This window comes from Triticum urartu, chromosome 2A (genome assembly GCF_056163025.1).
Source record: "Triticum urartu cultivar PI428250 chromosome 2A, HENAU_Tu73, whole genome shotgun sequence".
In the NCBI taxonomy this organism is placed as follows: domain Eukaryota; kingdom Viridiplantae; phylum Streptophyta; class Magnoliopsida; order Poales; family Poaceae; genus Triticum; species Triticum urartu.
Window position 1 is genome coordinate 291660136 of NC_141874.1, and position 10113 is coordinate 291670248.

General features: G+C 45.4%; 1 long non-coding RNA gene across 27 annotated transcripts; it reads left to right on the forward strand.

Moving 5' to 3' along the window:
* The first annotated feature begins 228 nt into the window (after positions 1-228).
* On the forward strand, positions 229-8692 carry LOC125537004 (uncharacterized). Of its 27 annotated transcripts, none has more exons than XR_015616291.1 (9): positions 229-696; positions 1919-1985; positions 3249-3334; positions 5457-5753; positions 5853-6157; positions 6617-7152; positions 7238-7534; positions 7616-7692; positions 8558-8692. It is a non-coding gene; the product is annotated as an uncharacterized LOC125537004 (long non-coding RNA). The 27 variants fall into 27 exon arrangements; XR_015616290.1 differs by having other exon boundaries at positions 7616-7688; XR_015616296.1 differs by having other exon boundaries at positions 7636-7692.
* Positions 8693-10113: the final 1421 nt, after the last annotated feature.

Genomic DNA, 10113 nt, shown 5'->3' on the forward strand with positions numbered 1-10113 from the left:
CGCAAACCCAACATTTGACCAAAGACATGATTCAGAGCTGATGCATATAATGCTATAAGTTCGGTGTGCCGCACTTGTGAAAGTGTTCAGACTTTTCACACCATATTATGGGGTACGTAAGCCCCTGGTGTATTAGCCGTATCAAAGTATACTGTTACGATGCGTCGTTAATGAATATATATATATATATATATATTGATCCATTTTCCCGAAGTGCTGCCGCAGCCCAGAAGCCGCCCGAATGAAAAAAAGACCCCGGCTCGACCCCAGTTGTCCCGAACCGATCCTCCAGCCCCCGCCGCCGCGCCGTGATGCAACCCCAGGCCCCGGTCGCCGCGCCCCCAGGGCCTCGCCGCCGCGCCGCGATGCCACCTCTGCTGCGACCCTAGGGCCCGGCCGCCGCGCCGCCAGGCCACCTCCGCCGTGCCGCCAGGCCCCAGCCGCCGCACTACCAGGCCACCTCCGCCGCGCCGCCAACCTTCCTTGGCTGCGCTGTCAGGCCCTACGTCGCCGCCGCACTACTCCAGCCAGTGTCCCACCGTGCCACGCTGCTCCAGCCGGCCTTCCACCGCGTTGTGCTTCCCCAGCCCGCCTCGCAATGCGACGCTGCCCCAGGCCGTTCACGGCCGCTACCCCAGTCCGTTCACCACTGCCAACCAAGGCCGTTCAACGATGGGTCGGTCAACAAAAGCAATGGTCAGAACTCAAAAGCTTTCCTCTCGTTTCCTTCCGCCTCTGTAGTTTTCTTTTTTGATTTTGTGGACTGAGTGAGTGCATTTTACCAAGGCATTCCATGTGCTGATGGGTATGCTTGCTTAGCACAAAATTCATGAACTGTCAATTTATTTTGAATTGAACTGGTGCTGCTCTTAGATTCAGACCTGAGGGAAGAAGACGGAGCTAAAATGATTCAGTTCATCATTGGCACCCTATAACCCAAACAGTGAAGAACACACCCCTTGTACTTTTGCTCTTGTTCCTTCTGTCTCCTGAATTCCACTCTTGATGAGCATGCTTGGTACTAGATAGATACTGCTGTCGTAGTTCTAATACAATATATTACAACAATTCATTGACAAAAAATTGTCAATTCATATATGTATGCAGCGGCTGTTCTGATACTACTTCAGTAACCAGCAAAACACAAAAGTTCAACTATACTTATACAAAATAGTTTAATATTTTATTCTATGACACTCAAGAAAAACAGAAATAAAAGAGGTTCATCATGTGATGAACAATAGTCCCAACAAGTGTGCTAGAGATGCAAAAAAATTGATGGCATAGTCGATGCTATTTTTCATCCAATTTCTGAAGAAAACTAAAGTTGATCAGAGTAACTGAAGAATAATCTATTAGTTCTCAAGTATGTGTAATGATGCCATTTTACTGTGCATTTGTTTCCATCGCGATGGATGTATTTCAAGATATGGTTGTATCATTGTGTTGAATAAAAATACCATGTTGCTGCAACATTGTCTGTCAGCTCCTGTCAAGCAATACATGTATGTGAGCATCCTTCTATGTAGTAAGTTCATAGTCGAGAAGTCAGGAACTTCGGAAAAAGAACGTGAACATAAAAAAACCATAAAAACCTGAACCTTATCTTAGGGGAGTTCAAGAAGTCCGTGTCTAGCCGTCTGTGGTGTGTATTCTTATCAGTTCATAGTCGAGAAGACATGTATTCTTATCAGTTTATTTTTCTAGCTGGCAGTTTTGTGTATTTGGTTAGTTTGTGTGTGTATATGTTGCCATCGTGGTATACGAGAGACCACCCCACGAGAAAGTCGCCGATCTGGTCGAGTCATGCTCCTGTTCTCTGTTTTCAGTTGCACAAACATTTAAAAGTTCGAACACCAAACCCTGGTAAGTTCTCCTTACAAAAACTCATCTCTCATATTTGTTCCTATTTTTGTAGGTTCCAGTTAAAACAAGATGCATAAGTTCATCATTTGTATGCTTTTTAGTTCATCTACTTCCCGATGGTGAGTCTGATTTCCTTCGTGTTTCCATTTTCTTCATATAGCACAAACAAGTACTTGTGGTTATGCTTGAGAATGAGCACCATACCGTTCACCGCCGCCACACCGGGTTGTTCAACGACACAACCCGAAGTAGTTCGACGTCGCAGCTCGGGAGGCACACACTTCACCCCTCCATCCCAGGAGAGCAGTACATCTTGTGCGCGAGCAGTCCGTTGCTGATGTACACTGCTGCTCCAAGCTCCTTGGCCACTACTCCAGTATGTCCAGCATCGTCCCCAGTCCAGCCCCATGGCATTCGGACGGTCGAGTTCATGCCCAGCAGCAGTCCACACCCATCAGCTCCTATTTCCACTATAGTGGTTGGGTTGCCGTTTTCCTCGTCCTTCTCGGTGCGCGACAACCCAGCCCACATGTTGCTGCCGTCCGCCACCCCAAATAGCTTTGGCTGTTCCTCAAGCAACCATTTGGAGAACCTTTTGGTGTTTTTCTACTGGTGATTGATTTTAGCAATTTGTAGCTATCTGCGTATGGAATCTGAAAGTTCAAGATTGCTGCAGATTCAATTCTTGTAGTACAAATGTCCCAGAGTTTAGTGACATCTGTAATTGAGGTACTATGGTCTTGCATCTCCAATGTATGTTGCTGAGCATCCTCCCAATCCGCTCGATCAACTTCTTATTCCACCTCCAAAAAAAATTCTTTTTGAGTTCTATCCTTTGTCACAGGTTCACCGCTATTACCTCAGTGCAAACGTGCCAAAGAGTTTAGTTCAGACTATACTAAATGTCCATATTATAGATAATATTTGCATTGTCTTAAATTTATGGAAACAAGCTTCAGTACAAGAAAAATGGGCCAGTTAGTTCATCCATATCCAAACCCCCGTCGACGTGCGGCGGCAGGAAACATTTTCAGGTTGTTTTCTTTCTCTCTTTGCTTAGCACAAAATTGCGCAAATGCCTAGCAGAGAAAGAACTTGTTCGTATACATAGGTAGGTTCACGAAATATTGTAGTAGTACTTCGGTGAAAGGATTCACATCAGTTCAAACATTTTTGAATGTTCAGTAAAAGTTCAAATAGAGCAGAGGCTTTCACCTCATTCGAAAAAGCCTAAAAAGCAACAGTACAATGATAGAAAAAAATCAGTTCAAAAAAATATGCTGGAGGTTTGTCGGAATGGCAGAAAAACATCAGTTCAATTTTTCTGTACCATCGCTTCTATTGCTAAATGTTTTAGTCACTTGTTTTCCTGATGCCATCAGGTATTTCCTTAAATACTTCGGTCTTGTGCAGCTGGTACTAGTGTGAATGGGTAGCAAGTTCAACTACCAATCCACACCAAGTTCAGGTATGTTGCCTGTTTCCCACGCGTTCCTAGAAGTTGTTCTAGGATTGGAAAGCTAGCAGCAGCACACTCTTGTTTTCACTGTTTAAGTTCACCTCAATTTCTAATTTAAGTTATGTTCATAGGAGTGCTTGTAATCAATTAGTTTGGTTTTACTTATGTTTCATGAATTTCTAGTACCCTAATAGATTTGGTAGTGACATGAGCTCCCTTTCCACCACTCTAGGATATGCAGCATTACCCTAGTCCAGCCCCATGGACTAGTAACAGAATATTATTTCGTTACCCCTCAGCCCTATAAGGGCCCGATGTGTAGTTTCCACTATCCGAAAACGAAGGCCTACCAATCCTGTCTGTGAAAAGAAAAAACCATGACCCTCTCCAGGTTCAGACGCCCCACCTCCACCTCATCTCTCCGGCTCGGACGCAGCTTCGGTGCCTTAAAGGCACCTGCCTTTGGGTCATTGACATGTGGGCCAGTCACCTGTTGGGCCCACATGTCATAGACACAAAGGTAGGTGCCTTAAGGCACCAAAGCATCGTCCCTCTTGCTCCCGTCGGTGCCCAACTCCCACCTTCTCCACCGTCTCAGCTGACGCCCAATGCCACCTTCTAACCCGTCTCCGGCTGCCGCCCAACCCCCACCTTCTCCCCCGTCTCAGGCCACCGCCCAACCCCCACCTTATCCACCATCTCCGGCCTCCGCCCCACCCCCACCTTCTTCCCCGAATCCTCCCGCCGCCCCCGCCTCCACCATCTTCGGGCCTCAGGAAGCCGCATGTGCCCGACCTCGCCCATGGTTGCAGGGGCCCGGCGCTGTGGGGAAGTGTGGAGGCGCAAGTTGCTCCACGACTAAGGAAGGCGCACCTTGGTGCTCGCCATGGCTGAAGACGAACTCCAACCGCCGGGCCGAGAGTAGCCAGCCTTTGTTCGCATGCGCGTCTCCTTCCTACTTCACCTAGGTATGCGCCACCACCCGCCGCGCTCGATGCTCCCTACTCTCATAGCCGTTCTCAGTTCGACCCCATGTTGTCGAGATGGACGAGTTAGTCACGAGCAGCAGTCCGCCGCCGCGCGCCGCCCCCTAGCACCACACTGCTCGGGCACCTGCTCAATTGAAGAAAGCAGACACTTTCAATCAACGTGTCCCGTTTTCCTTTGCTCCTGTAGTCCACCGTACCTAGAAACTAGATTTTTATTTGCAAAATCAGCTCACCGTACCTAGAACAATCAGTTCGGTCCATCTCCTGATTTTGAAAATATGAATTGTGTTTACTGCCAAAATTGATGCTCTGTAGTTCACCATGTATATATGTCATCAGTTCAAAAAAACGTACAGAAAAGTTCAAATGTATGTGTTAAAACCCAGTTTGGTTTTATACTATATGTCAGATTATTAAAAAATATAACAAAAGATTTTGCTCATGTGGCTGTAAGCTCTAACTATATGGCAACAACGAGAGAACAAGTAGGAAGTATTGTTGTTTCCGTATTGTTAAGTTCAGTATGTATTCCGTTTTCAGTACGTAAACAAACACACATGATATCTATAAGAGCAAAAATTACAAATGGAAATCTATAAGTTCAACTACATATATTACAACAATTGAAATACAAATGGCCGTTTGTGTGCAGTGCTAATGGCAGTACATTTTGGGTTGGGGTAATGGATGTCTGACCAAAGAAATTATTGTTGTACTAATGTCAGTACTAATGGCGGTTTGTGTGCACTGCTAATGGCAGTACGATGGATGATATACTACATAAATTATTGTTGTGTGTGTGACGGATGATACCACTTGCTTTTCATAACATAAAAGATATACATGCAATGTTTGGATTGACGAGGCCATGTCCGCCTCGGCTTTCTGGGATCTTGAACAATGGAATGATGATACACACTAAAATGGCATACAGAAATCTAAATGCTCACTTGCTATTTGCTAGAGCTGATACTAGGCTTATTTTCATTATGCCACTTGCTACTTGTAGTTATCATGGGTGCCCGCTGGACAGGTTGTTTTTGTTAACATGATATTGGTCAATTAATTTTACAGACCTCTTATTGGAAATGGGGCTGCAACTAAAGTAGCAAAAAAATGATATTAGTCAATTAATTTTACAGACCTCTTTTTGGAATTGGGCCTGCCCCATGATCCGGCGTCGCCCTCCGCTGCCTCAGCACGCAGGCTGTTCACCTTCACCACCCCTGGCCGTTCACCACCACCACCAGCGCCCGTTCAATGCCGCCCCAACAAACCAGTGCGACTTTGTCTCTCTCAACTTAAAAAGCGGTTCAGCTCAGTGCATGTCAGACATTAAAGCAATATTCTGTAGTAGCTTCAAAAAATGCAAATGGTCATGTTTCCACAAGACTGACGGAACACTGCCAATTGAACTGAGCACTAGCGGAACTGTGAAGGTTCGTTCTATAAAATTGCATCAGTTCGCTAGCAAAATCAAATTCAGTTCATCTGCCCTTTGTTAGCTTCAGAAAATGCAAATGTGTATGTTTTTGCAGCACTGACGAAACACTACCAATTGAATTGAACGTTGACCACGTCTCCACCCTCCCCACGCCCGCCAATGCTGCGACCACCCCTCCCCCTCACGATTTCTCGTTGATATCGTTGTATTCATGCTTGTTACGTGAGTTGCCTGATGGAAGTTCTGCAACTCTCAGTCCAGATGGAAGAAGGAGATCCGTCCAAAGTGTGAGTTTTGCGACGTCGACGTGCAAGTTCTACAATTATCTGTCCAGATGGGAGAAGGAGATCAATCCAACCAACGCATCTGAAGCGACATATGCAGAGCCATTCGCCTGAGGTATCGGAATAATTCTATGTTTTTTGTGTTCACTGGATTTCCGGATTTTTAGCGCAAGTGATGCGTTCTGTTTTTGCCTGTTTAGTCCAAGTGGGAGAGCAAAAGTAAGCACTATCTTCTTAGAAGTTGTGTTTGAAACCCATTTTTAATAGTGAAACAAGTAAATCAGTGTGTTAAATGCTTTACTGTTATAGTTCTTAAGTGACTGAAATTTTGACCATGTGTTTAGAGTTAAGCAACTACATAAGTTGCATGCTGTATTGATCTACTTGTCATGCTGAAGTTCATAGGCTTCTTAAAATTTCTAATATAAACAAGCTGGTGGCCGCCCATCTCTGCATGTATTTTATTTCGGATGTAAGTCTCTCTATAGATCATGTTATGAGTAATGCAATTGGACAAGGTTGCTAGGAAGATTTTTAGTTCACCTTTAATGTGATTTGCACTTCATATTTACAGAGCCAAATCCTGGCGCGCCCAGCCGCTGCTCGTGAACCCCTCCTCCATCAGCTCCACTTCACTAGAGCCGTCAGTCCACAGGAATAGGGGTAGCGGATCCCCTATAGCGGCCAAATCCCGGTGCGCCCAGCCGCTGCTTGTGAACCTCGCCTCCATCAGCTCCACTTCACCAGAGCCGTCAGTCCGCAGGAGTTGGGGTAGCAGGTTCACCCAACGTCCGACGCCTTCTTCCATCTCCAAAAATCTTGTTTTTTGAGTTCAGTTCTTCGTCACATGTTTCACTAGCTGAAAAATGCATGGTGTTCTGAAATTGCTTGCGGACCACTAGCTGAAATTGCTTGACGAACAAAAGCAAAGGTTTTATCTTCATCTACTATTTTTTCAGATATTCGTCATATGCACGAGCATGACTATATTTGCTTGTTATGATCTAGTGGGCAACATTAACATTTGGGTAGTCCTTCTGCAGGGCCCAAACCCACTGTCGTGCAAGAAAAAGAAAGCAAAGCCCCAACCGTCAGCTGCTCAATCATCAGGTAATTAATCAACACTAAAACATACGTGTCTAATCCAATGTTGCGAAAGCAAGTTTGGAGTTGCCTGACTTATCTTTTGGTGTAGAACTAATAGTAAGATGGAGAAGAGATAATGCAACAAAAATCTTAGATGGGGCAGTGAAGTCCATTGCGCATTCTGATTTTTTGTAGCTCCGGACATCAGTTGTATTCAGACATGGATGGCTCTACACCTGAAGTACATATATCTGACAAGCATGATCACATGTTCCCTTTAGAGTCTGATGGTCGATGGAGAGGCGAAGCGAAAGACGGTTAGGAAGCGCAAGAGAAGTGGCAAAGACAGTAGGTCCATGTGTATTTAACAGCAAGTCCATGTATTACTACATGAGAAGTACTGCTAGTGAGACTTCACTGCCCCATTTCAACAAACTTGTATACGCAATCCTAGTTTGACAAAGTACTCTACTGCCGCTGGTTTCAGTTCCCTCACTGGATTTGCAGGCTCACGACAATCCTCCAACACCCCGTCAGTGCCACTGATTTGAAGGACCTCGGTGAGTGTGTACTTCTCCTGGTATACAATTTCATTCCTCCCTGTATTGCAGTCATTTTGGTTAGTAAACTTGTATCGACGAAGAATAATTGCACCAGGAAGTTCATATCTTAAAACTAGATAAGTTCGAAAAACAAACCATGACCAGTTGAAAAAGAACCACCCTCACCCTATTTTGTAGCTCACCTCTAATTCGTTTCTCTCTACTTCTCTTTTCTCTCACTATTTTGTTTCTCCCTGTACTCCAGCACGAGAGAGGTTTGGACAGACGCTGATCACTAGCTCTCTATGACGCCGCCGATCACTAGAACGAAGAACACAAGCAGGATGAGAATGAAGTACATGACATAGACAATGAGGACGACCAAAACATGGAATCCGTACACATAGCACCAACTGCAAATTCGAACTTTCTGTCTATGATGATTTGATTGCTACTTCTTAAAGAAAGTGTACATAACAGTTAGATGTTTGTGCTAGAAAGGAAAACTTGTTTGAATTAAAAACATTGACCAGTACGAATCAAAAACATTGATCAGTTCGATAGTGCTCTCCTACCTATTTTGGTTGATGCCACAAATAGTGAAAAAATTGTGTGGGAATGTTTAATTATTACTAGCATGTAAGTTCAAAAAAATAAAACAGAGTCAGTTTGTCTATGAAATTTGAGGAAGTCCGTCAATAGACCCGAGGAAAATAACATGCTCTTTAGGTGTTGTCACTATTCCTGTGAGCACAAGTTTAAAAAAATGTTTACATTCTGCTCTTGCGTATGTTTTTGGGCAGTACAAACACATCGCCATAGTGAGTACAGATGCAACACCTTGGGAAGTACTACTAACATTGCCGCGCTGGGCTTTCCGTTTGCAGGGTCCACTAGGTTCCGTCCTGAGAGAAGCATCGCCGGCTGGGAGAGTTCAATGATCTGAACTAGGAAAGTTCAACGTGAAAATTTGCTACAGATTGCATTACTTGAGAATTTTTTTCTAACTGGGTGCAGATGAGCCTGGGCACCGAAATACCCTACTCACTCTTTATTGACTTCTCTGTATTTTGTGAATAAATGTTTATATAATAAATGTTCACATAGTATACTCCCATGGTTGTACAAGTAAACATACACTAAGTGTAGACGTTCACCACGTGCTTTATAATCAGTTAAAAAAATGTCGGGTGAGTTCAAACTAGAAAGACAGATAAGTCCAAAACCCGCACAACAAAAAAGTTTCACCTGCGAAAGAAAATGTGGCACTTCCACATGAAGTTAATAAACAAGGGTTAGAAAAAAAAGGATGTTTATATAAAAAAATGCTCAAAAGTTCAATTACTCTCCGTGTGAACATTCATACACTCTGTTTCCAAAAGAGAGTGCACATTTTACTAGGAAAAAACTTGGGTAAGTTTAAGGACAGAAAAAACTGGAACTTCAAAATCGACAAAATAGCAGTGAGGAATACAAAGTAAAGTCCTGTTTGTGAAAGCAATGAGCAGCGCAATGCAGAGGAAGGCCTGGACATAAACAGAGAGGACAGTCTAAGCTGTTGTGCCTGAACTAGGCCTTGACAAGAATAGCTAAATTCAATAGCACATACACACCTTGTAGCCACACAGGCCTGTCATGCTGCTGGCAGACGCCTTGGCTGAGCAGGGGCCCGCTGTCCACCGGCAATTTCTCCTCTTTCCTTTTCTTCGTTCTTCCAGAGAAACAGAGAGAGCTGATGAGAGAAAGGGCAGCATGCCACCGTCGATCCATCCCTCGCTAGTCGCTACCCGCACCCACCAGTCATCGTCGTAACCTGCCTCTGGCTGTCGCCGATGCACTCTCGGCTCTGATTTCATCCCCACCCACTGTCTCTTGGTCGCATTCGTCCGCACAGCACTGCGGTGTGCCGTTGCTTTCTTGCAAGGGGTTCGGCCGACAGCCGTGAGAAGCCACCGTCTGCTGCATCCTCTATCCTATCCCTAACTCTCTGCTGCCCCTCCCTTTTCCAAGCCTCTCTCCTTCTTCCCACAAGATCGACATCCCTGATGGGATGGCCACTGAGTCACGGAGGGGCAGTCGATGGCGGTGGATGAGGAGATAGACGCCACAATCACTGCACTCCATCACTTCCTCCTCCACGGCAGGTTTCCTACCCACATCCCTCCTTCCTTGCAAGTCGACGGTGCCATCATGTTGGAGACGGCTGTTGGTCTTGCGTTTCTCCGAGCTCTTGTCCTCCCTACTACGCGCTGGATCCGCGGGGATTTAATTTGACCATGGCGCCCTTGGTGCCTCGCAATTCAGCACATTACCTTGCCCGTGCCTGCTACTGATGCGACCATGTTGATTTGAGCCGAGGCGCGAGCAGCGCGCCGGAGACGTTGAGCGTGGGGATGAGCCCGTGGTGAGGCTAAGCTTCATGGCGATCGCTGTGTACACCACG